Source organism: Mesocricetus auratus, unplaced genomic scaffold, assembly GCF_017639785.1.
Source record: "Mesocricetus auratus isolate SY011 unplaced genomic scaffold, BCM_Maur_2.0 Super-Scaffold_100033, whole genome shotgun sequence".
NCBI lineage: Eukaryota > Metazoa > Chordata > Mammalia > Rodentia > Cricetidae > Mesocricetus > Mesocricetus auratus.
Genome location: NW_024429213.1, coordinates 14204093 through 14230114, shown reverse-complemented (window position 1 = coordinate 14230114; position 26022 = coordinate 14204093). Strand labels below are relative to the sequence as shown.

The 26022-nt window shown below is 41.6% G+C and overlaps 1 protein-coding gene across 7 annotated transcripts in view; it reads right to left on the bottom strand.

Annotated features, from left to right (window-relative positions):
* Ccnb3 (cyclin B3) overlaps positions 1-26022 on the bottom strand; it is a 94502-nt gene that overhangs the window by 49538 nt on the left and 18942 nt on the right. Inside the window, exon 3 of one of the 7 annotated variants that reach the window (XM_040733744.1) lies at positions 3393-3448. The exons of the other annotated variants lie outside the window; for them this stretch is intronic. The gene's annotated coding sequence lies outside the window, so the exon portion shown is untranslated. The remainder of the gene's footprint in view (positions 1-3392; positions 3449-26022) is intronic. 7 annotated transcript variants of the gene reach the window in all.

Here is a 26022-nt window from a genome sequence, read left to right as displayed (position 1 = left end):
TAGAGAGAGTACTAACGAACTGCCAACTGAAATTAAATAAAAATAACGTGGGAACTACCTGGAACACGGACTGCATCAGTATAACCGCCGCCGGGCCAACAGCCGTTACCAACTGCCACTAGGGATTAAAAGGCTCAAAGAAAAACTGACAAGGGCCCTACCATTTCCTGCCAGGGGGTGAAACAGAATCAGTACTTCCCTCAGTAGGGATTTAAACTAAATGATGGGGTCAAAAGAACATAGTAGGGAGTTTGTAATGTTTGTTAAATTATTTCTTGCCTGAATCTCCAGAGTCCATAAGAAATAAAAGAATTACAAATCTCTGAGTGTGCCTGTGCACCCCTGTCAGCCTCAAAACAATGGAAGCGGCCAGAAACAAATTTCCCCTCCCCCAACCATCAGTGCGACAGCTCCAAGTTTATAAAATGGAGGCCAAGCCTCTGATTATGTACCTCCAGTAGAGAAGTGAGTTAGAATCCTAAAACTACCAAAAGACAACCTGTTTCTGAATAAAATAATACCTGTTTTAACCAACTTACAATAAAAAATATAAATCGTAGCATGATATACAATAATAGGGTGACTAGACGAGACAGTTTTCTGGCACAATCACATGCCTAGATGAGACAGGTTACCAAACTGGGTCGGGAGTTGTTGGGCTTGTTCTAAAATGACATTTTTTTTTCAGGGTAAGCGGTTTTCTGGGAAAACCACTTGAGTAGATGAGACAGTTTACCAAGCCGGGTTGGGAGCCAGGCTTGTTTTAAAATGACATTTATTTTTTTCCAAGGTAAGGTCTTCCTAAATATCTCAGGCTGGTCTGCAACTAGCCCCATAACCTTAGCCTAGGCTGGAAGACCTTTGTTTTTTTTTCTTTCTTATAAGGAGTTTATTACCTTATTGATGGTCTACGCCTCAATTTATTTGAGATTATAATTACAACATTTCTCCCTTCTCTTTCTCCCTTCAAACCTTCCCATATACTCCTCACCTCTCTCTCTCTCTCTCTCTCTCTCTCTCTCTCTCTCTCTCTCTCTCTCTCTCCCTCCCTCCCTCCCTCCCTCCCTCCCTCCCTCCCTCCCTCCCTCCCTCCCTCCCTCTCTCTCTCTCTCTCTCTCTCTCTCTCTCTCTCTCTCTCTCTCTCGTTCTCTTTTTTCAAGACAGGGTTTATCTGTGTAGCTTTGGAGGCTGTCCTGGAACTCGCTTTTGTAGACCAGGCTGGCCTCGAACTCACAGAGATCCACCTGCCTCTGCCTCCCGAGTGCTCTTTCAAATTCTACTGGCAAACCAAATCTGCTTCTCCAAAATAGTTGAAAGTCTACAAGGGAATAGAACAGTCCTTAGCTGTCTAATTAAGCCTCTGACTGCAGAGTTTATATTTACCTCTGAAAGTTCCCCTATAAAATGTAAAATATAAATGAGAATGTTTACAGATACTAAAATGTTCCATGCTAGATTGTTACTGACAACCATGCTAATCAGGCGTCCTTTAATAGTGACCCGACCAAGAGTAGGCTATTGCCCCAGGCATTTGAAAGGACAAAAACAAAACATAAAACCTTAAAAGCAGAATCACATTAGTGTTTGAGGGAGCTGGAGCAACCTTGTGACATCTGTCTTTTTGTAGACATTAGCAGTATTTTCCAGACACAACACTCCAATTAATTTTGATTTACATTTCCTCTAATTGTTTTTGTTTTCTCTTTTAGATTATATAAGCATTAATTATTTTGGTTAATAAGGATGGACGATGGCCAGGGTCCTAGACACTCTCAAAAGCATTGCCAAGGCAGATGTGGCTATTGGGGGATAGGAGACTAAGGGGTGTCTAAGGAGACACAAAATAAAGTCAGAAGAAGATGACACTACCTTTGTCACCTCAATATTTAAGCCCTTTATTTTTTTCCTCTATTCTCAATCATGAAAAAGACATGTGTATATAATCCATAACATACTTTCTTTTCACTAATTGTTATTCCATTCACCTTGATTTAATCATTATACAATGTATAGGTGTATCCCAACATCACTACATATCAAAAAGAAAATAAATTATTGCCAGCATGTTAACTCTTCCTGCCTACATAATTCCATATAGGTAGCATACAAGAAACTGCCCATACAATTTGGGCAGTAACATTGTAAGTTCTAAGCCAACCTCCAAAACATGGTGAGATCCTGCTTCCAAAATAAATAAGTAAAGGCTGGTGTGCATGTCCCTTTAATCCCAACACCTGGGGAGGCAGAGGAAGGCAGATCTCTGTGAGTTCAAAATCTGTCTGACCTACATAGCATGTTACAGGTCAATCATGGCTACATGAAGAAACCTTGTCTCAAAAAATAAAGAAAACAAATAAACAAACAAACAAATAAATAAATAAACCCCATCTCATAAGAGAGTATGTGAAAGCCAATAACCAGGCAAATTCTCAAGCACTATTTAAGTTGTGAAAAATTAGTAAGCTAGGGATGGAGCTCAAATATCTTGCACTAAGTGGCTGCCAGATGACTGTCATATGCACTGAAGAATGACATTCATTGTTCTGGGAATAATCTTTCCCACTTGGGTAAGTAACAATCTTTATTTTACTACTTTTTACAGATCCCATGACTCTGTAGCTTCTCAATTATGTTTCTTGCCTAAATTTCAAAATTGGTGTCTATTTCTAGACCCTCAACTGTATACCTATAATTGTGGTTAATATAATGAAGACGATACAAATAATTTGATTTCCAGACTTACAATATAGGTGATCCAGGCATAGGAAACATGAGTTCATTTTCTAAAACCAGATCCAGTAAATGTCACATGAATTAACATTGACAATAAGTAAGCATTCTAGGAAATAAGAGGGTAATCTCACAGGGAGAGGGGGGGGGGAGAGCCTAATCAGAAATAGCCATAGCCAAACAAAAACTAATTTTCAAAAATAGTTGCAGTTTTTGTACTGCATAGTTTTATGTCACTTTGATACATGCTAAAGTCATCTGAGAATTCTACTGAAGATATCTGTATAACATGGGTTATCAGCAAACTGCAGGACATTTTCTTGATTAGTGATTAATGGGTGAGGGCCCAGCCCATTGTGAATGGTGCCATCCCTGGGCATGTGGTCCTGGGTTCTATAACAAAGCAGGCTGAGCAAGCCACAAGGAGCAAGACAGTGAGCAGCATCCCTCCAAGCTCTCTGCATCAACTAATGCCTGCAGGTTTTGCCTCCTGTTTGAGTCCCTGTCCTGACTTCCTTCAGTGATGGACTACAATGTGAAAGTATAAGCCCAATAAACCCTTCCCTCCGCATCTTGCTTTTGGTCATGGTGTTTCATCACAGCAATAGTAACCCTAACTATGACAATCATTTTCTACTACAAGGCAATAGTATAATCCTTACCTGTCTAATTAAGCCACTGAGTGAAGAGAAACTTATATTTACCTTTAACAGTTCCCCTGTAAAATGAAAAATATACATGAGAATATTTAGAGATTTAAGTCTTTCATTTTTCCCTCTACTCCTTCTCTCATCCATAGGAAAGGACAGAAGTGCATAATATATAACATATAGAAGTGACTATGCAGTACCATTACAGAGACGTTCAAAATAGCAGTATAAGTTTACTTTAGTATACTTATAGTAAATTTCTCTAAGTAGTATTATGTGTTCTCCTGTCCACAAGACAAGGCAAAAGAAAAATAAGCAGCTTTTCCAATTTTATTGGCCCACAATAAACTGTGTTTAATAATCTTTAGCATCACTCCCCATTTTTAAGCAGTTATAGTATCATCATCTAAACTAAATTGGGTAGGTTGTATCCAAGGCTGGAAGATACTTGGAAGGACAAATAGGCAGACTATGGTTTTATGGATATCAATAGTTCCTTTCCTCCTTCTAATTATTAAGAGCATTTACATTAGAAATACCCAAGAAACCCAGTGACAGAGAGAGAGGAGTGATGAGCAAATTGGCAAAGAATGGGCTGGCAAAACCAGCAGAGACAGCTGATCTGAACAGGGGAGAGCTCTTGGACCCCAGACCGATAGCGGGGAGGCCAGCATGGGACTGATCTGGACCCCCCAAATGTGAGTGTCAGCAAGAAGGCCTGGGCAACCTATGGGGCCCTGAGCTGTGGATCAGTGTCTATCCCTGATATACAAACAGTCTTCGTGTGCCTATAGCACAAAGAGGGATGCTCTCTCAGCCTGGACTCTTAGGGGAGTGCCTGGACCCTACCCAGAGTAAAATGACAGACTCTGATATCCCCTGTGTGGAAGGATTTGGCAATAGGGTGGGAGGGTGGGGGGGAAGGGGAGTGCAGGAGGAGGGGAGGGAGAGGGAACTGGGATTGACATGTAAAACAAGCTATTTAAAATAAAAAAAATGATTAAAAAATTTTTTAAAAATCTTAATAAAAAGAAAAGGTTCTAGAAGGTAAAAAAAGAAATACAGCTCTTGTTTGTATTAATGGCTTTTTCCAACTAAATGCAAACTAAAATTGGTGATTTATACTATTGTTCACAAGTTTGTGTGGAAGAGATGTTGCTTGGGTAGAAAAAAAAACCACATTGCTTGTGGTGACACACACCTGTAATCTAAGCATTATAGGAAGCAGGGAGGCAATAGTATTACAGGTTCAAGGCTACCCTATATAGCATAATGAGTCCTAGGCCAGCTGGGACTCCATGAGATTCTACTGTCCATAAAATCAGAACAGGAAGGGTGTAGAGGGGGGAAATATGATAGATGATGATAGGGAAAATTATGTGTAAAAAATAAATTTTGATATTGTTGTTGATTTATGTGATTGTTTTTGAGATATGGGCTCACTATGTAGCCAAAGCTGTACTGGAACTCACTGTGTAGCATAGCTAGCCTTGAACTAGTTATCTCCCAGAAGCTGATCATGCAGGTATGTGCTACCATACCCAGCTAGGATTTGTGTTGAATACCTCTTTGTCTAAGTATGTGTTGTTTAAGTATACATTGTTTACATGTATTCATTAATTAACCCACCATATTCTTTATTTTTAGTCTTTAAATAGATTTCCTTCTGTACCTTCCCGCACTTTGAGAACTTCAGACAAAGAAGGAGTAGTGCTTGTATCAATTCTTTTCCTACTCTTTCATTATTAGTCACATATTCGAATACTGTTCTTGTCTGTTTCTATTTAGGGCAAGAGAATTGGGGTATCATTGGACAATGCTCTATTGTCTACAGTGCACTTTGTCACATGGGGATTTGAGAAGACATTTCCCAGACAAAGATACTGGTGGTTCCCTCCTTCTGGTCCAAGAGACACCAAGCTTTATTCTTAAAGATATGTGTTATGTGTGGAGAGCATATAAATATTTTCTTCCCTTACTTCTTATTCCACAAAGAAGAGTCAGACATAGGAGACCCAATTTTGTGTTTAATTACCTAAAGTTTTCTGTTTGGAGTCACTTGTATATTTGTATATTAAACTCTTGTTAGATATGTAATCTGAAAATAGTTTCTCCTATTATTTAGCTTGTATCTTAGCTTTTGCCACATCAAAGCCCCTAAATCTGATGCTTGCTGTTCTTTCCTATATTATAAAACAGTTATATTATATATTCTTCTAACTTCATTTCTTCAGACTTACATTTAATCAGTTTGTAATTGATTCTTCTAATTGGTGAGAGATAATGTTCTTGTTTTATTCTTCTGCATAAAATAGGCAATTTTACCAGCATCACTGGTTAAATTATACTTTTTCAAAACAAGGTATATGAATGGTCAACAAGATATAAAAAAGTTGAACATTACTGTTCATCAAAGAAATACAAATCAAAACCAAAACTAGATAGCACCTAATTCCAATGAATATAGCTATTATAATAAGTAAAAAAAATCTCAAGTGCTTGTGAGGAGCAACTGCTGATAGGAATGTAAAATAATTCAGTCACTATGGAAACTCATATGGGGGGCCCTCAAAATAAAAAATAAACTACCCCATGATACAGCTATTCTACTACTGGTATAGAAAATTAATTCATTATGTTGAAGAGGCGTCTGTACTTTCCTCTTAGTTGCAACATTAATCATAGTAGCCAAGATTTGGGAAATAATCTCAGTGTCTCTCAGGTAATGAATGGATAAAGAAATGAGAAGTACATATGTACCATGAGATACTACTTAGCCACAAAAGGGTGAAATCCTATCATTTGGTATAATAAGAATGGGATTGTGGAATATTAATTTGAGAGTACTAATCCAAGCATATAAACATAAGCACCATATAATTTCACTAATGTGGAATCTGAAAAGTTGTTCTCATAGACATTAAGGGTAGAAGCCATGGAGACTAGGGGAGTAAGTTAGAGGTAAATAGGAACAAAACATTCTGATATGGCATTGTACAATAGGGTGACTATGGATAACAATGCATTGTATATTTCAATAAATTAGAAGAAAATATTTAAATACTTTTAGCATAAAGAAATTGTGAACAAAAAATAATCCCACTGAGAAAAGGATTCCATGGAGTAGGGCAGTCCTGTTTGTGGGTTTTAGCTGATCAACACCGATTCTCTTGATGACCAAATTTTAGTCAGGCTCCTTTGAAGCCTCTCCTCAACTAGGCCTCAACATTGATGTATAAGAGCTGCAACTTTCAGGACAAATTATTTCACTACTAATGTCTTTTTCAAGGAACTTGGGGTCATGCCTTTGAATTAAATCATTGAAAAAGGTAAAGCCAATGTCTCCCAGATTTCTTGAGAGGATGTGGTAGTTTGAAAGAAAATGGCCCCAAAAGGAGTGGCACTATTAAGAGGTGTGGTCTTGTTGGAGTAATTGTGTCACTGTGGGGGCAGGCTTTGAAGCCTTTTTGCTCAGGCTTCCCTCAGTGTGACAGTCAGTCAACTTTCTGTTGCATCTCAGTCAAGATGCAAGTTCTCTCAGCTCCAGCACTATGTCTGCCTGCACACACACCACCATACTCCCTGCCATGATGATAATGGACTGACCCTCTGAAATTGTAAGCAAGCCACCCCAATTAAAATTTTCCTTATAAGAGTTGCTGCGGTCATGGTATCTCTTCACAACAACACAAACCCAAAGTAAGACACATAGGAGAAGCCAAACTGATTATCACCAGTCAGGACAAAGATATGCTAATCATATTGGTTAACCTCACCACCAAAGTCATTTTGTACTTTTAAGATAGCTTGGCTTTTGCCTTGGTAAAGCTATGCTCTGTTCGTCTGAAGTCTCTCCTCTACTGTGATGGCCTGAATAAAATCTGTCTTTCGGCATTGGAACAAACATCTGGTTATAATTCACTTTGACACCATGAACTAACAAGATAAAAATTGGTTAAGACAAGAAGTCTGAGAGGGTAACCCGAATATTATGTAGTTCTTTCCTCTAAATTGAAACATCCACCTCAAAAGCAAGGACAGAGGTTTAAATAGGGAAGTGATTCAAGAATCAAACAATCCTCTCAGGAAGCTAGTGAAATTTACAACAATTTAAAAGTTCACGAGGAGAGAATTTTAAGATTCACAAGGTAACATAAACAGTATTAATCGCTGAATACAGGGACTTTCTGGCTAACCAAGCTGTCTCATGGACTGCAGGGAGCACCAGGACTGCAGAGTTTGTAAATTATTATGCATCTAGGGGTGATGCAGAAGCCTTTGTATCATTATTGTTTCTGTAAGCAACCACTCACCTATGCTCCTGTAAGTAACCCAAAGAAACACACCACTCTCCGAGCTATGCTTGGATGGAATTGTTTATTTGGTCTATCATTAGTACCCCATCTTGGCTGAGTAGATAGTTGTTCCACATCTCTTCAGAAAAATCACACAATATGATTGGCAATTGAACAGAAACTAACAGAGCCAAAGAAGAATTTAAGAGGAAAGGAGTGGTCACATGACCTCTTCATCGAAGCTCATATGTCGAAGGGCCAGGGATCTGTGGGAGCAGTCCTGATACAGCTACCACTCTTCCTCAACAGTATTAGGTGTTAGCACTCTGTGTTGCAATGGCAGTTGTTTGTTCCCTCAATGGATGGTAAAGCATACAACTGTTAGTTCCAAAATGAGCGCCCAAAATGACAGTGCTGGTGACAGTATCCTAAGCAGTACTCTGATCAGAGAAAGATTGTTACTGGGGAAACAGAAACCTAAATATAAAATTCTGAGGACTCCCATGTACGGGGTTTCTGTTTACCAGGATTTCCTTTAATCCCCTCCCAAAGTTCAACTACCTTGGGCAAGAGCATCTAGTTCCTGGTCAATGTAAGTAAGCAGCCTGCATCAGTTCAAAGACCCCACACCCTGCTAGTTCTCATAACAATCTGCAGGGATTTTTCACCATTTTGCCCCACCCCAAGAGATAGCCTTGGCAGTTTGATCCACAATGAACCTTTCTTTTTACTCAGTGGTCCAGCTCAGTGGTTTCAATGTGTCTTCATTTACATTTGGTTCTGAAACTCAGAACACTAGGACACCTTCCAAAGGGCCCAAACCCCTCCTAACCAAACTGATGGTTTGGCCTTGCCAGGTGCAGATCATTTCCTTATGTTGGCTTCTGCTGTAACAGGGTCCCAGACTTAGTAGGCCCGATGGAAAGTCCATTAAGGACATAAAATTCAGCACATAGAAAGTACCACCAGCCGAAACTAAAACAAAGACCTAATCCATCAAAGTCCACAGTTCTGGGAAAGTGTCTAAATGGACTAACCTTGCTTTTGGCTTCTATAGTTCTGTAGTTCTGCTTCTGGCTAACTGTTATTATTAACTGAAGTGTGTGAACTCAGTACATTTCTGTGTGCTTAAATGCTCACCCTGTGAAATGATCCAGGCTACACTGAGATCTCAAACACCCAGTGTAGTTGCCAGCTAGGAAATAAAGACTTTGGCTTAAATCTATGTCTGAGCAGTTTTCTCTGGTGAATACCCACAACCTTTCTGGAGGTCCCACCTAGATCCCAGAGATCAGACCTGAGCATCTCAGTGCCCCTTTTAGTGAGGAATAGTGCAAGGTTCAGGGGACTCTTAGTAGGTGCACAACCTGAGATGTTCCAGGTCCCGAGGCTCCCTTTGATCAGTTGCTTCCAAATTCTTCAGAGGGGTCTGAGACCTCTATCCCAAAAGGAAACAAATTAGAAAGTCACCTGGTCTGTCACCTCCGGAGTCACTTTCTGTTTGGACACACTGGAGAGAGGTGGGACACAACTGCTATTCTAGTGTCATAGATCCAGGTGAGACATCACTGGATCCCATGTTGGCCACCCATGGTTGGTTTTAATGTGTGTGGGGTGTGTGTGTGTGTGTGTGTGTGTGTGTTTCTATGTGTTTCTGTCAGTTTTGTTTTCTCGTATTGACCAGTGACTTCATCTGGTATGAAACCCTCCCCAGACCCAGCTTCTTTTGGCTCTGCCAGGTCACTTACAGAAACCTAAAACAAACCTCCACCGGTCCCACTCTAGAGTACTTGCTTGTTTTGTTGTTTGACTCCTTTCATGGTCAGGTTGGTAGGAGAGACCAGGCCTGTCATCCAGGGTTACCTGTCATCTAAGTGCAATGCACACAGGGAGAGGTAAGTAGTCCCCAGACGAGCGTCCCTTCTGCTCTCTGCCTGCTCTAAGCAGCCCCGGGAAGGGGAAAATCTCCCCTGGTGTGAGCCAGAAGGAAAAGAAGTTCCACTCCATTTTCTCTCATGATTTATGTCTTCTTTTTAATCAGTGATTCATGAATCCCAGTATTTCCTGAAAAAAATTTTTTTTTTTTTTTTTTACAAAAACCCCACTGGGTTGGCCAGAGGCATTGCTGCCAAGAAAAGTAGCCTGGACAGAATAGATTTTTCCCTTCTGTCAAACACTAACCGATGAGACTTTAAGCAACTTTTTAGTAGGTCCTTTTTAAGGAATTAAAGATAATGCCAAAAAGATCAGTCAGTCTAATATATTAGAAGAAAAGTTATAAAAATTTAAAGGTATAAGCAGGTCCCAGTTGATGGAGGTAACTCAAAGGGTGTTTAACAACAGAGAACTGATCGGGACAAGATCTTTTGCATATACTGAAAGCCACTGTCACCTTCTCTGATGATGAGACACAGACCTACAGATACCCAGAAAAATGCTGGTGTCTCACCATCTTTCAGAAGAATATCTCCTACATGAAAATTCTGCCTCCAACAAAAGATACAATTAGGCTATCTCTTAAATTGACAACGAAGATTCCCAGTGTTATGGGCAGAAGCAAATCCTCCAGGACTGGCCCAATGCTAAGCTCTCATAATTGTTCAACTAACCACTTCAACTACCGCTGTCCAGATTAAACAATACCCAGTGACCCTGGATGCAAAAGGGGAAATTTATTCCATATTCCTTGTTCTGAAGAGACAGGCATCCTGGCACCCTGTCAGTCACCCTGCCAGTCACAGCTCTCCTGCCTGTGAAGAAACCTGAGGCCTCTGATTCTCATGAGGCTGATTCTTCCAGAGAAACAGGCATACACTGTCTTGGACCTTAAAGATGCATTCTTCAGCCTCTCATTGGCAGAGGTGAGTCAACCCATCTTTGCTTTTAAATGGACATAGCCAGTGGAAGGTTTTAGCAGGCAACATACCTGGACCAGGTTGTCCAGGATTTAAATGTATTAGATGCTGACTTCCTGCCCTTCCATGAGAGGTTTCCTGGGTAAATAGATTATATTTTTGCTTGTGAGCCTAGCCCTCAATGGTTGAGTCATCATTCTCTTCAGCCTGAAAAAATAGATTATGAAAGGTCCACTGAGGGACTGCTGCAAGAGTCACAGACCTTGAACTAGAGAATGTCAGCTAAAAAAGCCCAACTTTGTACATCAGAGGCTATCTATCATGGCTACCAGCTGAAGAAAGGCAAAAGGAGCATGTCTCAGAGTAGGATTGCTGCCATCCTTCAGACCCCAACTCCAAAGTCTAAGAGACAGGTTCAAGTGTTCCTAGGTACAGCTGGCTATTGCTGCCCCTGGATACCAGAGTTTGGGGAAATAGTAAAACCCCTATACACCAGCACAAAGAGGGCACTGAGGCCCTAACCTGGACTGAGACTAAACAAAAGACATTTGAGGCTTGAAAAACAGCTCTGACTTTGACTCCAGTCCTAGCACTTCCAAATGTCTCGAAACATTTTCATCTGTTCTCCGCAAAACAAAAGATAAAGGGGGTTTTAACTCAAACTTTGGGTTCATGGAAATGCTCTATGGCATGCATGTCCAAATGATTGGAGCCTGTAGCCACAGAATGGCTCACTTGGTGGCTACTGCTAGTTTAATAAAGGAAAGCAAAAAAGTTAGCTCTGGGTCAAGATATTATACTTGCAGTACCCCCTGACATGGTTGAGGCCCTTTTCCTAGGAGCACCAGAGCTCTGGCTGTCTAATGACCGAGTGACCCAGTACCAGGCTCTACTCCTGACCCACCCTCAAGTTTGATTAAAGAAACCCACTGCCTCTGCCATCAATTAGGATATCCCCTTGTCTGATGATGTAGGCACTCATCCATGATTGTAAGATGAAATATGAAACCAGGTACATGGGAGCTGCAGCAGCTACTCTAATTGAAATGACTTGGGCCCAAACCAGGTACCTCAGCCCAGTGAGCAAAACTGATTGATCTGACCCAGGCTCTCAGATGGGGAAAAGTAAAGTCCACTACCATATACATGGACCATTAGTCAATTTGTTTTTTACTACTGAGCATGTCTATAGAGAAAGAGGGCTTCTCACTTCAGGGAAACCTTGGCCCTCCTACAGGCTATTTGGCTTTCTCTACAAATTGCTGTCCTCCACTGTTGGGCTTCTGACCTGGCTGCTCATCAAATGGCCCTAAGACCAGTGGAGCCTATTGATGTTCTGATGACATAACATGACTCAGTGCTGCCTGAGACTCCATGGTAAAGAAGAAAGGGACAGCTCAAACCCTCAGGTTGATGGAGGACACCAAAAGGAAAGATCATTATCCCAGAAACATCTGCCAGGACCCTGGTAACTGACTTTCACCAGGCTACTCATCTGGGACCACACAACTTTCCGAGTTACACAGACCAAGGTGTGTTATTCTTAGACTGGACAGCTTAGTGTGGAATGTCTCAGCCAGATGCCAGATTTGTGCTCAAGTGAATCCAAAACAGAGAGCCCTTTCCCAGAAAGGATCCAAATAAGAGACCAGCATCCCAGCACACTCTGAGAAAACTGAATTCACCAAAATCCAGTCTGCTAGGGGAGGATAAAAATACTTGCTAATTTTTAAAGATAACTTTTCAGGGTGCATAGAAGCACTCCCCAGCCAGATTTAAGCTGCTCAAATAGTAGCTTAAAACCTCCAGGAACTAGTTCCATGATTTGGCTTCCCCCCTAACAATTGGGTTCAACAACGGCCCAGCTTTCATAGCTAAAACCCCTAAATTAATGGCTAAAGATTTAGACATAGTTTAAAAACATCATGTATATAGATTTGAGTTGTGGGTAGGTTAAGAAAAATAAACAGGACATTAAATGAAACCCTAACAAAACTCTCATTAGAATTCAGCAAAGGATAGATAGGCCTCCTTCCTTTGCATTGCTTTTGCCTGCTATATACCATAGAGATAGAGATTTAATGCCCCCCATGAGATTATGTTTGGAAGACTCCCACCTCCACTGCTTCCCAGGCTCAGAGACCAGCAGTAAGAACTTTCTAAGCATTCCTTTCTCAAGTCACTACAGACCTTTCAGTCCTCCATACAGGCTGCCCGAGAGACCCAGCCTGACCAAGGGGTGCTGGACCCAACCTGTAAAGGGCCCTGTGAGGTGATTCTCTCCACTCCTATGGCAGTGAAGGTAGCTGGCGTCACACCATGGAGCCACCACATCCAGATCAAGAAAGTAGAAGCCATAGATGCTGATGTCAAATGGACTGTCTCTGGACTATGTCCCATTGAAATGAAGGTTTCATGGGGTCCAGGGTCCTTGCACTCACTGCCCTACTATCTCCTCCTGAATCTTGTGTTTTACACTATGGGTATGAATACAGATTCAGCGTCTAACCCCCACTGCTCTCAGGCCTTGACTGGAAACTGAGGAAGACAGACACAGGGAAGGCATTAGCTAGTGTGACTACAGACCAGCAATTCATATTCCATCTTGACCTTTACTTGCTGAGGTCCACACTAAGTGTCTGGTTGTGTTAGAGAAAAGGAAAGATGGGAATTTGTCTTCTGAGATAGGAATACAGAGTTTACAATTCTATGCATGCACTAAAGCTGGGCCCCCTAGTTTCCAGAAACAAGGAAGTTTCCATTGTAAAGACTGGGGTTGTAAAACTGAGGCTTCCTGAAAAATTCCTTTTAAAAGATTCTGGCCTATGGGAAACAGGAGAAACCTGGGGAACCAGACTCCATGCCAGAAGAAGGGATCCGGGGGATAGAGTTCATCACTCTCAGTCAGGAATCAGTCAGGATTGCTGGTTATGCTTAGACACCTGGGCCCCTGTACCACATAAGGATAGGAACTAACCATTGACTGACAACTCTCTGTGATGGGGACAGCCCAGATTAATGTTTGAGGACTTAAAATAGGCTGAAACTTGTCTAATATACAAAACCTTTAATCTAGGTACTTCCCCTTATTCTGATGCCTTTTATTCTATTCTGTCTTATGGGTCCATTCACCTGAATAACAGCAATATTATTGAGGCTCTGAGACTAATTGGTGGCCTCAGAACCAATTTGATAATATTTCAATGGCTAAACATAGCAATCCAATTTCCAAGTTCTTGCGTATTTTGACAACTGCCACTGTATAAACAAACAATCTGAAATCCCATTGTCTCTAAGCTTTTTGTTTGTTTTCTGCTTCTGAAATTCTCTTATCTCTAAGACTTCCCTTCCTTACTTTCTACTCTCATCCCTCCCTCTAATCACTAGATTCAATCTTATAGAAACTCAAATGTATTTTGTGTATGGATAATATTGAAAAATTGTCTCATGTTCTTTTACTCTACTAAAGAGCTGGTTCTGGAGATGGGATTTTGGCCTGCCTACTCTATACCCTAGCATGTTTGTTTAATGGTTTTCTTCAAAGCTTCTGTTCTGGGTCAGAATGGCCACCTGACTCTCTAAAAGGGAGGAGAACAAAATGAAACATCCCAGAAAAAGACACTTAGCACTTGAGAACAGCTAAGAAGTGCTTTCCAATAGAACTGTTTATCTCAACCCCTTTCTTGGTTTTGTCTGCTAAAATCTGTCCCATTAAAGGTCATAGATACCTTTGACGGTTTTGTTAAAATATGAACTTTCTTTAGCTCAGGATTTGTAAGATGGTTACAGTGTGGTTAAAAAGTCTGTAAAATTTCACTTAGAGAAGAAGATAGCTTAAAACTTGTAACAAAGGGTTGGTAGTTAAAATCTAGGTATGAATAATCTTAATGCTACAGCATACCATATATATATATATAAATATATATATTGAATTCAACTTTTGTTTAGAAAAATGATATTTTTAAAGATGGTTTGATTTATTTTATTTTCCCTAGACTAATTAGGCAACACAACACATTTAAGATATTTCAGATAAGGATGATTTTTGTTCTAAGAGTAAAAAACAACAGAACAAAACCATGAACAAGGTATCATTAACCTATTAATAACATATGTTTGATTAAGGTTTATAAATTCCTAAGTTTAAGTTATATTCAGGCTAATAGAAACTGAATTGACTTAAAGATATATGTCTATCTCCTAACTCCATCTCCCCTCTCCCCATGCTCCCAATTATCTCGGGACATCTTGTCCCTTTCTCCTTCTCCAGGGGTCCGTGGGTGTCAGTTAGGAGGCCTGGGCAATCTATGGGGCCTCTGGTAGTAGATCAGTATGCATCCCTAGTATACGAATGGACTTTGGGAGTCCATTCCACATAGAGGGATACTCTGTCAGCCTAGACACCAGAGGGAGGGTCTAGGCCCTGCTCCAAATGATATGACAGACTTTGAAGATCCCCCATGGAAGGCCTCACCCTCCCTGGGGTGCAGAAAGGAGATAGGATAGGGGGTCGGTGGGGGGCATGGGAGAATGGGAGGGAGAGGGAACTAGGATTCGTATGTAAAACAAGCTTGTTTCTAATTTAAATAAAAGGATATATGTCTATCCCCCTATGTCTTTGCTAATTTTGTTAAGCTTTAGGTCTTTGGAAAAGGTGAGGCTTTTTTAAAAGCTATAATATTTTGTAAAAGTACACTATAAAGGGATCCTTCCTACATACCTGGTATACCTAACCCTTATGCTCTATTTTCTCAGATTCCCTCCTCTACTTCTCACTTTACTGTTTATAGACCTCCAGGACAATTTGTTCACCATTTCTTTACACCCAGATTCACATGACCTCTTTGTTTTCACTTGAGAGGACCCTGACACCAGAACAACGTCTCAACTTATTCGGATTGTCCTCACCAGGAGTTCTGAGATAGCCCCCATTTCTTAACCAGGCTCTGGCCACAGACCTTTCTTCTGACTTGTCTCCCATCTACATAATCTAATACATAAGTGACATTCTGTTATGCAGTCCCTCACTCGCACTGTTACAACATATTTCCCAGTTTCTTAATTTTCTAGGAAACAAAGGATACAGAGTCTCCCTCTCTGAAGCTCAACATTCTGTCTTTCAGGTCAAGTACCTAGGTTTTCTGCTATCCTCTACCAGTCATGAACTCTCCCTTATGGTACCTGTGGTCCCTCACATCTCCTACTACCAAGGAAGAGATTCTCTTCTTCTTTGTCCTAGCCAGGTGCCTTGGAACTGGGTTCCAAACTTCGCTCTTCTCGCTCACTCCCTCTGTGAACTGACCAAAGGCCCACTAACTAAACCTCTAGAGCAGTGGTTCTCAATCTTTCTAACACTGCATTCTCATTTTGGTGACCCCCCCAAGCACGAAATTATTTTCGTTGCTACTTCACAACTGTAATTTTGCTGGTTATGAATTGTAATTATCTAACATGCAGGATATCTGATATGTGACTCCTGCGAAAGTGTCATTCAACCCCCAGAGGGGTCATGACCCACAGGTTTGAGAGCCACTACTCTAGATCATATTCCGTCTGTCACACCTGCTTTCTCTCCCCTCTGAGAGGCATTCCTTCAGGTCCCTGTTCTGGTTTTCCCAGATCTTGACTGACCCTTTATCCTGTATATTACTGAAAAATGGGGTTTGGGGGAAAATGAGAGGATTCACCTTTCCAGTTAGAATGGTTAGGACATAGCAACCTTGTCTATGGGTGTTAATAGCAGCCTCTCTATTGGCTCAGGAAGCCTCAAAGTTCACCATACTGGCTCAAGGATCTCCTATCAAACAAGAGCCGCTCTTCTTTGTCCCATTCTAAGCTTTAATTTTTTCACATTACCTTCTAAGAAAATCCTGATATCTCACTTGATTCCCGCCCTCACCTCACCCCTGCTATACTCTTTCCTAAGGCCACAACTCTCACCCATTCCTGCCTAGAATCGCTCGAAACCATTCTCTACAAAAATCTACAGCTTTCTAATTACCATCTGTCACAGCCTGATGACACTTTGTAGATGGAAGCTCATCACCCAGTTCTACTGGCTGCTGCTCTGGCTCTCCTTTGATTATGTTGCACAGTCTCCCCCTTTACCACCTGGCACTGCACATCAGAAGGCAGAACTCACAGCCTTCACTGGAGCCCTCACCTTAGCCCAATATGAACCTGTCAACATATACACAGATACTAAACACACATTCCACATCTTATACCTCTATGCCTCCATTTGGCAGAAAGGGGGCTTCCTTACCACCAAGGGCACACACAATACCAATGGGCCTCTAATCTTAAAGCTGCTAGAAGCCCCTTATCTTCCCAAGCAGGTGGCAGTTATTCACTGCCAGGTCACTAGGCCCCTACAAATGATACATCCTTAGGAAATGCTTTTACTGACAAGACTGCTAGAGGCCAGCCAAAACCTCTACACTCGTTCTGCTATTATCCTCTTGGAATAGCTCCTCCAAACTTAACTCCTACCTACTCTGAGTCCCAATGACAGGCCCTCTAGGCTATGGGAGCCATTATGGGCTATCAGGGATGGATTTTCTGCAGGACAGGAACTGTCTCCCCAACACTAAAGCAAAGCCCTTCCTGACAGTTATTCACAAGTTCTTTCACACTGGGTCTCAACCTCTCTACCACTTCCTCCAATATCTATTCTTGTACCTCATCCTTTATGCCTTTCTTAAGGCTATTATTACCCAGGGATGTTCCACCTGCATGTAAACTTCCCCACACCAAGTCCCGTGACCCCTTCCTTCCTTCAGCCCATACCAATTTCAGGGTCATCTTCTGGGGGAAACGACTGACAGGTAGATTTCCCACATATGCCTCCAAAAAAGAAATATAAATATTGTCTTAATATTGTAGACATGTTTTCAGGATGGATAGAAGCTTTCCTGACTATAGCTAAGACTTTAGAAGTGGTCTGTTCTGGTAACAGGGCTCCAGGCCATAGATGAACACCAGACTTTACCACAACTGACTCCATGACAGAAGTGCCATTCAGTCTATAAAAATCAGCATGTTGATACCACCATCTGCCAAAACTAAAACAAAGACTTAATCCATCAAAGTTCATAGTTCTGGGACAAACTCTAAATGTATCCATTTCTTTTTGGCTTCTGTAATTCTGCTTCTGAGTAGTTGTTCTTGTTAACTGAAGTATATAAACCCAAAACTTGGTTTTCATGCTTAAAAGATCACGCTGAGAAAAGCTCAGAGCTACACTAGGATCCCAAACACCCAGTGTAGTTACTAGCTGAGTAGTCTTCTTTTGGTGGTTACCCCCACATTTTGGGGGTCCTTGATGAGATCCCCAGAGAACAGACCTTAAGATATCAGGGTCTCAGTGTTCCTCAGAGCAGAGTGTGGTAGACAAGGATCTCCTAGGGGTACATAACCTGAAATGTTCTAGGTCTCCGAAACTTCCTTTGATCAATTACCAGCTAAAGTTTCAGAGGAATCTGATATCTCCACCCCAAAAGGAAACAAATTAGAAAGTCTCCTGGTCTGTCACCTCCAGAGGTGAGTCTGGTTAAATCACCTTCTGTTTCGACACATAGGAGAGGTCAGACATAACCACTGATCCAGTGTCCAGAACCTGTTTGAGATGTCACCACATTCCTTCTCCAAGTTCAGCTGTATGAATATGTGGTGGTGACCACTCCTGGTTGTCTTTAATACGCGTCTCTGTGTGTATGTGCATCTCTATGTATCTTTCTATGTGTCAGTTCTGTTTTCCTGTATTGATCAGTGCTTTCTTTGCTGAGAACCCCTTGGCTTAAAACCTGTGCTCCCTCCTGTTGGGGATCTGAGTACTTTTTTGATCTTCCAGGTTGCCCAGAAGTGGGAATCTTCACCTATCCCATTCTGGGAGCACAGCAGTTCCTAGATGAGAGGGATAGACCCTCCCACTTCTATATAGGGACCAACCCTGACAGTAAAGAGTCGAACTTGTTCCATTGCTTGACTCCGGGGTCTCCTGTCATCTAAGAGTGATGCTCACAGGTAGAGGGAAATAGCTTCCCTGAGGTGAGCTTACCCTATGCTCTTCAACTTGTATTAGGCAACTCTGAGGAAGAAGAAAGGAGAAAATTTTACTCCTTCTTTCATGTTTTATGTTACATTTTCAACCAATGATGCTCATAATTGAAAAACTCAAAACCTATCATTCTCTGATAAAAACAGAAAAACTGTCCCCAGGCACAGGTGAGGGGATTGCTACCAAACAATACAAGCTGGACAGAGCAAATTTCCCCTCCATCCAACACTGGCCAAGGGGACTTTAAACAATCTTTGCTAGGTTCTTTTTAGATAACTGCTAAAAAAAGATTTCCTTTGTCACCCAGTTGGCCTCAAATTTTAGAAAAAAATGTTTTTAAAAAGTTTAAAGGTATAGTTAGAGATAGCTCAAAGGGTGTTTAACAACAGAGAACTGATTGGAATGAGACCTTTTGCCTAAACTGAAAGCCACTATCACCTTCTCTAATGATGAGACACAGTTGGACTTACAGATGCTCTGTCAGAAGAATATCTCATAGATGAAAATTCTGCCTCCAATCAAAAGATATGGTTGGACTATCTTTCAGACCGACAACAAAGATTCCTAGGGGTATGGGCAGAAACAACCACCACCAGGACTGACCCAACACCAACTTCCTATAATTGTTCAACTAACCAGTTCAGCTACCTCTGTCCATATTAAACAATACCCAATGACTCTGTAAATAAAAGGGAAAAGTGTAGTCCATATTCTCTGGCTTGAAGAGACAGGCATCCTGGTGCCGTGCCAATTACCCTGGAATATACTTCTCCTGCCTCTGAAGACAACTAGGACCTCTGATTCTTCCAGAGAAACAGGCATACACTGTCTTGGACCTGAAAGATGCATTTTTCAACCTCTCATTGGCAGAGGTGAGTCAACCCATCTTTGCTTTTAAATGGACATAGCCAGTGGAAGGTTTTAGCAGGCAACATACCTGGACCAGGTTGTCCAGGATTTAAATGTATTAGATGCTGACTTCCTGCCCTTCCATGAGAGGTTTCCTGGGTAAATAGATTATATTTTTGCTTGTGAGCCTAGCCCTCAATAGTTGAGTCATCATTCTCTTCAGCCTGAAAAAATAGATTATGAAAGGTCCACTGAGGGACTGCTGCAAGAGTCACAGACCTTGAACTAGAGAATGTCAGCTAAAAAAGCCCAACTTTGTACATCAGAGGCTATCTATCATGGCTACCAGCTGAAGAAAGGCAAAAGGAGCCTGTCTCAGAGTAGGATTGCTGCCATCCTTCAGACCCCAACTCCAAAGTCTAAGAGACAGGTTCAAGTGTTCCTAGGTACAGCTGGCTATTGCTGCCCCTGGATACCAGAGTTTGGGGAAATAGTAAAACCCCTATACACCAGCACAAAGAGGGCACTGAGGCCCTAACCTGGACTGAGACTAAACAAAAGACATTTGAGGCTTGAAAAACAGCTCTGGCTTCAGCTCCAGCCCTAGTACTTCCACATGTCTCAAAACATTTGTTTTTTTCACCTGTTTGTCCAAGAAATAAAAGATAAAGGGGTTTTAACTCAAATTTTGAGTTCATGGAAATTCTCTGTGATATGCTTCTCCAAATAGTTGAACCCTGTAGCCACAGGATGACCACCTGTCTGAGAGCTGTGGCAGCTACTGCAAGTCTAATGAAAGAAACCAACAGGTTAACTCTTAGTCAAGATCGTATAGTCACAGTAACCCCAACATGGTTGACACTCTCCTCTGAGGAGCACCAGAACACTAGCTGTCTAAGCCTGTGTGATCCAGTACCAGGGCATACTCCTTGATCGCCCTCTTGTCTGGTTTGAGAAACTCATTGCCATCAATCCTGCTATCCTTTTGCCTGATGACAACCCATAGGTGCTCATTCATGACTGTCATGAGATGAAAGATGAAACCAGGTACCTTGGAGCTGCAGTAGTTTCATGAACTAAAGCAATTTGAGTGTAAGCCAGGTACCTCAGTCCAGAGAACAAAACTTATCAACCTGACCTATGCTCTCAGATGGGGAAAAGGAAAGTCCACCACCACATACACAGGCTGTCATGATGCTTTTACTACTGTGCATGTCCACAATGTGATCACTAGAGAAAGAGGATTTCTCACCAAATGGGGGAAAGGACCTTAAAAACAAAGAAAATGATCTTGGCCCTCCTAGAGGTTATTTGACTTTTCCTAAAAATTGCAGTCCTCCATTTCCAGGCCACTGACCTAGCTGTCCAACAACAACCTTAAGATCAGTGGGGCCAATTGATGTTCTGATGACATACCATGACTCAGTGCTGCCTGAAACTCCATGGTAAAGAAGAAATGGAGAGATCAAAGCCTCAGGTTGATAGAGGACAACAAAAGGAAAGATCATTACCCTAGAAACAACTGCCAGGACCCTGGTAACTGACTTTCACAAAGCTACTCATCTGGGACCACACAACTTTCCGAGTTACACAGACCAAGGAGTGTTATTCTTAGATTGGACAACTTAGTATGGGAGTCTCAGCCAGATGCCAGGTTTGTGCTCAAGTGAATCCAAAACAGAGAGTCTTTATCCATGACGAGGTCCTAATGAGAGACCAACACATCACAGAACTCTAGAAAACTGACTTCTCTGAGATCTGACCTGCCTGGGGAGAATGAAGTATGTGTTGGTTTTATAGGCAACTTTTCTGGGTGGGTATAACTGTTCCCATCCTGGTGTGAAACATTCTTCAGGAACTGGTCCCCTGATTTGGCCTCCTTCTAGTAATGGGGTCCAACAATGGCCCAGCTTTCATAGCCAAAACATCTAAATTAATGGCTAAAGCTTTAGACATAGACTTAAAACATCAGGGTGTATACAGACCTCAAATTTCTGAGCAGGTAGAAAAAATAAACAGGATATTAAAGGAAACTTGACCAAATCTCTCTTTAGAGTCAAACAAAAGATGGATAGGCCTCCTTCCTTTGCTTTGCTTAGCCTGCTGGACCCCACACAGGGGAGGGTTTACCCACTATGAGACTATGTTTGGAAGACCTCCCCAGCTGTTTCCCAGGCTCAGAGACCAACAGTTGTTAGAATTTCTAATCATCTTTCTCAAGTCACTACAGGACCTCCAATTCTCCACAAAAGCTATTCAATGGACTATCTGAGAGACCTAGCAAACCTTAGTCTACCACCAGTTTCCTCTTGTTTGAATCTGGGGATACTGCCTGGGTCAAAAAGGTGGCCAAAGGTGCACAGAACCCAAATTGGAAATGATTATACATGGTGATTCTCTCCATGCCTATGGCTGTGAATGTAGCTGACATTATACCATGGATCCACCATGATACCCAGGTCAAAAGAGTAGAAACCACAGACCACTATGTCAAATGGACTGTTTCCGAACTATGGACCTATTGAAATTAAGGTTTCATGGGGTCAGGGCCCTTCTACTACCTGTCCCTCTACCCCTTCCTGAATCGTGTATTTTATACCTATGGGTATGAATACAGGGACATGATCCCACCCCCATTGCTCTCAGGCCTTGACTGGAAACTGAGGAAGACAGACACAGGGAAAGCATTAGCTAGTGTGACTACAGACCAGCAATTCATATTCCATCTTGACCTTTACTTGCTGAGGTCCACACTAAGTGTCTGGTTGTGTTAGAGAAAAGGAAAGATGGGAATTTGTCTTCTAAGTTAGAAATACAGAGTTTACAATTCTATGCATGGCGTACAGCACGGCCTCTCTAGTTTCCAGAAACAAGGGAGTTTCCACTGTAAAAACTTAGGTAGTAAGGCTTCCAGAAAATTTCCTTTAAAAAGATTGTGGCCTTTGGGAAACAGGAAAAACCTGGGAAATCAGACTCTATGCCACAGGAAGGGACTCTAGGGATAGAGTTAATTATTCCCATCCCAAAGTCAGCCAGGATTGCTGGTTATGCTTAGACTGTACTACATAAGGATAGGAACTAACCAGACTGTCAGTCCATTGACTGACAACTAACTGAGATGAGGACAACACATATTAATGTCTGAGGACTTACAAGGAGATGAAACTTGTCTAATATCCCAAACCTTTAATGTAGACACTTCCCCTGTTTCTGATGCCTGATTTCCTATTCTGACTTATGGGTTAATTCATCTAGATAACAGCAATATTACTGAGCCCCTGAGACTACTTGATGGATGTGTACCAATGGTTTGACTAAATGTGCCTCTTCTGATGATTCCCAAACTAAGTAGACAAGTTGATCAGAACCTAGAGGTGTTAAAACAACAATTAGAGTCCTTTACAGGAATGATCGTACAAAATTGGAGGAGAACCTTACACTTATTTCTCATGAGATAAAGGAAACTATGTCAGGCTTCAGAAGAAACCTCTTGTTTCTATGTTAATTGATTAGGCATAATTTTAAAAAAGCTTATCATAGTTAGGGAAAACCTCAAAAAAGAAAATAAACAAAGGCATAAATCAAATAATTGATACCAGACTCTGTTCTCTTTGTCCCCCAAGCTCCTCGGTCAGCACTGACTGTGCCTTTAAATCTCATTCTGATTAGTTCAGTAGAGGGGCCCTGAATCTTAAAATTTGTTACCAATTATGTACGAGTTCAATGAAATTAATGGTCCTTTTGACCAGCTACACCTCTTTAGAGCAGGATGAGTCAATTACTTGACTCATTCACTAAGACCAGTGGGGAGTGTAACAGGGCCCCAGACCTTCATAGGCCCCCAGACCTTAACACTACTGACTCTGTGATGGAAATGCCATTCAACCTGTAAAACTCAGGGCATAGACAGCACCATGTGCCAAAATGAAAACAAAGACCTAATCTAATCCATCAGAGTCCACGGTTATGGGAAAGTCTCTAAATGTACTAACTTTGCCTTTTGGCTTCTGTAGCTCTGCTTCTGGCTAACTGTTCTTGTTAACTGAAGTGTGTCAACTCAAAACATGGTTTTTGTGCTTAAAAGCTCATCCTGAGAAAGGCTCAGGCAACACTGGGATCCTAAGCACCCAGTATAGTTGCTGGCTAGCTAATAAAGACTTCCTATTGGCTTAAACCCATGTTCGAGCAGTCTTCTCTGTGGCTACCCCAGAACATCCCCCACATCATGAATGATATTTTTACTCAGATTTGGACTTCGTAAACCAATTCAGTTGAAGAATGATCTAGCAGTCGTCTCTGTTTGAAATCACTCAGTTTGTTTGAAGGGCCTTAGTGGTACAATGGCACCTCCACATTCCCTACCATCCCCAGTCTTCAGGAGACGTAGAAAGAGCCAATGGACTTATTAATATATATCTATCAAAACTGTCATCTGAACCTTACCTTTCTTGGACTTAACTCCTACCTTTAGCCCTAATTTGCATTCAGATCACACACTAACCGATCCCATTTCAGTTAGCAGATAGTTATCCTTTCCTTTGGGGAAAGTTACTTGCTCTGGAATCAGCCCCACTCCACGACCACTTACTTCTCTCCCTCTCTTAAGACACCTTCTCTAGGAACATGCTGATCTTGTCTTCCCTAACACTCTACTGAACCTATCACTCAAACCATTTTAAGACAAAGATCCTGCTAAGCTCCGTATCTTCATCTACTTTCCTTAGCCTATATCTATCTCAACAGATTTTCACCAAGCTGGCAGATATCATCCAGGAATCAACTTCTGTTTCTGCAACTGCTAATGATGTTGCTACTATGTGAATCAATTGGTCAAGTGGAAGAACGAATTAAAAACTTAACATGAACCGACTTACAAACTATGACCTCCAGGGGCCAACTTCAATGCAAGGATTCTTGCAATGGTTCTCTCTGGGGGTTTAGCTTCTGTCCTTCTTCAGCCCACTTTACTTTTTCTCATAATGATTGACCCTTGTCTCTCCTGGTTCCTTTAGTAGACAATTAGTGAAATGACCCAACAGTTAGTAAACCAAATGCTTCTGATGGAATTTCACTGGGTCTCCTACCATCACCTGCTAGCTTAAGTCCCTTGGCCCAGCATTAGGAACCATTCCTTTAAGACCCCAATCAGCAGGAAGTAGCCAGAGGACTATTGTCATCCCTTATCAACAAAAGGCTGGGATGTTAGGTCCAAAGCTGACCTCCAAAATGGCATTTTCTGATCAGGTAAACAGAAGGATTGATATTGAGTAAGCAGAAGCTTAAATTCAGCACCCTCAGGGATCTCATAAGATGAGTGTCTGTTTACCATGAAAGCATATCTGCTAAGACAGGTTTCTATTTACAAGGACCTTCCTTAATCAACCTCCAACATTCAACTTCCTCAGGGAAGGACATCTAGTTCCTGGTTCACCCAAGCAGTTCAAAGACTCCCACCTTACTGACTGTTACCCAAAATCTCCTTGCTTTTGATTCTCTCCGCCCCCTGAGAGGTAACAAACATTTATTTGTACCCATGAAGTATCTCAGTTTGGTTGTTTCACTGCACCCTCTCAATAGCCAAGGCCAACCCATCAGACAGCGGAGCAACCTTCGGTGGGATCACAGAGTGACTGTCTTCCTTTATGGAAGATAGAAATGTAAGCCTCCTTGATGAATGGGGTCCACATTGTGGGCATAATGATGCCCCCAAATAATTTGTGGGCTCAGAAATACATTCCAAGCCCTACAATTTGCATATATGAAGTATCTTCCTAACAGGCAGTGGCAGCTGGTGTGTGATCTGTGGTGTAAGTGATAAGACATGCAACTGATGTTGGTGCATCTTCCCAGAAAGAACTTGCTCATATAAGGGGAAAATTAAACAGCAGACATGTGGTATATTCTACATTATGTTCGTTTTTAATTTTGTAGGGAGACATTGAGGGGAAAAAGGTCATAAGATGGAGGTGGTAACATGCCATTTCTCTAGCAGGATGCAAGAGAAAGAGAAGTTGGATATTTGTTAGAGCCCTCCTGGGATCCAACAATTTAAAACCTGTTAGAAGAACTAGACAGCAAAGAAGGAGAAAGTGAAATAGAAATGTTAGAAGATTCTCCTCAGGCAAGACTTTTAATAAAATTCATTGTTCAGTATGTAGCTAGAGGTCTTAATGGCCCAATACAGGAAACTATGTCAACAGGAGAAACACTCAGCATCTGAACTGCTTGAATTAGGTACATTTTTGTTGTTTTTCAAGACAAGTTTTCTCTGTGTAGTAGTCCTAGCTGTGCTGGGAGTCGCTCTGTAGACCAGGCTAGCCTCAAACTCACAGACATCTACCTTCTCTGCCTCCCGCGTGCTTGGATTAAAGGTGTGTATCACCACTGCCTGAAGAATTAGGTACGGGTTTTAAGCAAAACGCCCTTCACAGCTTAGTTTAGGAGGTTGTAGGACATGGGGATGGGTGGGATCAGTTTAAGTGCCATGGAAACAGAGAAATGGAGTAATATACCTAACCATCTCTCCTTGACACAAAGGCTGCATAATTGGAGGCAATATGAGGAAAATCATATTCCCTGATGTT